Here is a 3,331-nt window from a genome sequence, read left to right as displayed (position 1 = left end):
GAATACATTAAAAACAAATGAGCAAAGAAATGATCTTGGGGTTTCTTGCCTTCCACAGCAGCAACATGAAACCTAAGCCTGTAATTCTAGGATGAGGAAACCATTCTAGATAGCAAATGCATGAAGATGTATATGGTGGCAGTGAGGGGCAGGCAAGGCGGGCAGTGAGGGAGACCCATTACAAGAATGGTGGTGTGGGTGCTACATGCTGGGTAGCATCCACAGTTATCCTTAGCCTGGAACAGTGGAATTTGTCTGAGCATCATTTAAAACACACATCACAAAACTGCACCTCTGGTACTTGACAGAGTTGATTTTTAAAAAATCCTTGAATCCCCTTGGCTCCCGAATCCAAGTCCTGAGTTAGCAACAGAGTCCGGGAGCCCTAGTTCCAGGCACTCCTGGGTCCGGCTGCTTGCCTTGGGAGTATGGAAACGAGGAAGCAGATCCTCCTCTTGGGGTCAGCAGCAAAGCGAAGCAAGTAGATTAAAAATGCCCAGCCAAAGCAATTCTGCCGAGGAGGGAATGCAAGAGCCTATTTCGCCTGATGAAATTAATTAATCTCCAAGCCAACAAGGATGCTCTCGCCTATTCTTTACTTAATCCATAACCCTGAAATTATGGCATCTGTTCAATACAGATGAAATTAATTACCTTGGGAAGTGGGCAACAGGTTGCATTTCTAATGCCCCCTTATCACATACAGTAATCAAAGCTACAAAGTGCTTCCCTGAACAGACCCGGCAGCAGCCATCATGGGATTGTTTGTAGCAGTCATTAAACACCAGAGCAGCTTTCCTCATAAATCTGGTGCAGCAGCTCTCACTGTTCAGAAAAGCTGCAGCCAGTCGGGGGGGAAAGGGTCATCACGAAGAGCGGGGGCCGAAGAATCGGAGCAGGGGGCCATTTGCTAGCAACAGAAGGCATTCCTGGAGCGAGAATCCAGAACTTGGGGTAAGGAGTCTGGTCTGGTGTCACAAACTGAGGCCCCGGCGGCCCCCTTATTTCCTTAATCCTTGAAACATGCAAGAGAAGGTGCTGGAGAAAGATGCTGTGTTGTACTCTCATTTCTTTAATGCTGCTGCCTTGATCCACAGAATTTCAGCTCATGTTTGTTTTCAAAGCACACAACACAATAGCTACTGCAGTTGCAAGGCAAAGATCCAGAGGGTGAACTAAGGTTTAATTTAAGAAAGGAGGGAAGAGAGGGCAGCTTCACACAGATTGAAATGGCAGCACCCGAGGTTTGCAGCCTGGGGAGCATGCAGTCCCCTCCATCCCTGTGCAAACCTCTACTTCCTGCCCAGGTTCCAATATGCCAAGACAAATTATGACCTTCAGACCTACCAATCTCGGCATATCCTGCCCTACTTCTGTCAGGACGCACGACATCTGCAACTGAGATTTGAAGCAAGTTACAGGTGTCAAGTTCCCTGATAGGAGTAAGGCACGATATGCCGAGACTGGTGGGTTCAGATGCCATGACCAGTCTCACCGTATTGGAATGTAGACAGGAAGTAGGTGCTCATGTGAGGCTGAGAGGGCCAGCATGCTCACCCAGGGCTGTGGGGGCTTGCTCAGGTGCTGCCATTATGTGTGAACCCAGCTGGAGAAAGAGAGACTTAAGAAAAATGTCACACACACAACCACTTGCTTCTTAAATTTGGTGCAACCACAACCAACTATTCTGGAAAGTTAAATAATCCTAATGAATCTAAACCAGCCTTGCAAAACTGATGACCCACCAAGCCCATGTATTATGAGCTGGAGGCTATCACGTCTCCAGTGGCCCACCATACATGGCTGCTAGGCTGCATTTGGTTTGGCAGGGCACAAACTGAACAGTCTGGGTTTAAGGATGCCTTTTTAAAAATGTGTGTGTGTCCCTTACCTGCAGGGCTGTTCTGTGCTACTCCCATAGCATGGGCATACCATGCCCACAGTCCAATGTATATCCCCCAGTCATACCAAAGAGAGTGAAAGCTTGTTATTGGCCTAGGAGGATTGTTGCCATTTCCATTGCCTCACTTTGTATCTGGTTTTGGCAGCCATTTTTGTTCAGCAAACTCTCCATGCTTTACCCTCTCTGGGATATAATTTCTGGTTGATAGCCAAACCATTTCCAGCTAGAACCTCTGGTTGCCTTCCATTTTCATCCCACTACCCAGGTGTCACCCCCTAACATCAGGTTCCATTCATCATTCATCCTTTGACACTTGGTGTGTGTGTGTGTGTGTGTGTGTGTGTGTGTGTGCATGTGTGACAGACAGAGACTGCTCCAGGGGGTAGATGCTGCAAGAAGTGTAGTTCCTTAAATTGCTTGGTAGTGTAGTTCAGATGAGTTTGTAAACAACCTGTCAGAATGACTTTGAGAGATCAGAATTGCCTCTTTAAGGTCAGTGAAAAGTACCCGTGAATGACTGGATGACTCTTTTGATCAAGATTAGGAACCTTTTCCACAACTTTTCACACTTAATGGCTGGCACTTTTCACACCTAATAGCTTTTCCACAACTTTTCACACATAATGGCTGGCACTTACTTGGGAGGTCAGTTGTTCTGTGCTAGGAAGTAGCAGCTCCAGGACCATTTTGTGTAGCAGACTCACAAGGCCTGGTCAGTCACAGTCATGTTGGACAGACAGCATTTCTGGTTCGGCAATGGAAAAAATCATTGAAGAACCAAGCTGGAAAGCTGCTGGTCCTTGGGCAGAACTCAAGGGGCAAAGTTTGTTACAAACCCACAGAAGAACAACTGCAAGTGTGTGTGTGTGTGTGTGATAGGTCTATTTCACATAACACCAAAAGGACAGGTTTCTTTGTTTCTAATATGGATCAATCATGTCTTTACTGGGACATTTGAAGAGTATTTACATGTCTGAAAATGCATGGTTAACATGTGCTTGGGTGGTCTGTCATTTGTGTCCCTTGGAAACATTGTTTACCACATTTTTTCAGACATCTGAAGGCTCTTCAGCTGTGACAGAGAAGATGTGATTGATTCAAGTGCTGGGACCTGCTTTCTCTGTGAAGCAGCCCTCTAGATAAAGAAACTCTTTCTACAGATAGGTGAGTTTCAGAAAGCTACCGCCTTACATTTTCAGAGACCAACACTGAAAAATAATGAGGGGGGGAAATGATGCACCTGATCCTGGGAGGAAAAAAGAACAGAGTCAGTGTCTAATGATGTCGCAATTTGCTTATGGTGCAAATCTGGATGAACGATGGACTAATGGGTACAGAGGAGTCTGGTCACAAAGCAAGTCTCTGGCCTCCCTGGGGAGAATCTCCTTCCCCTGCTTGCTGCCCTTGGCCGTTCTCTCAGGGCAGCCT

Source organism: Hemicordylus capensis, chromosome 2, assembly GCF_027244095.1.
Source record: "Hemicordylus capensis ecotype Gifberg chromosome 2, rHemCap1.1.pri, whole genome shotgun sequence".
Taxonomy (NCBI): Eukaryota; Metazoa; Chordata; class Lepidosauria; order Squamata; family Cordylidae; genus Hemicordylus; species Hemicordylus capensis.
The sequence above is the reverse complement of the archived record's forward strand: the minus strand, read 5'-3'. Positions refer to the sequence as shown.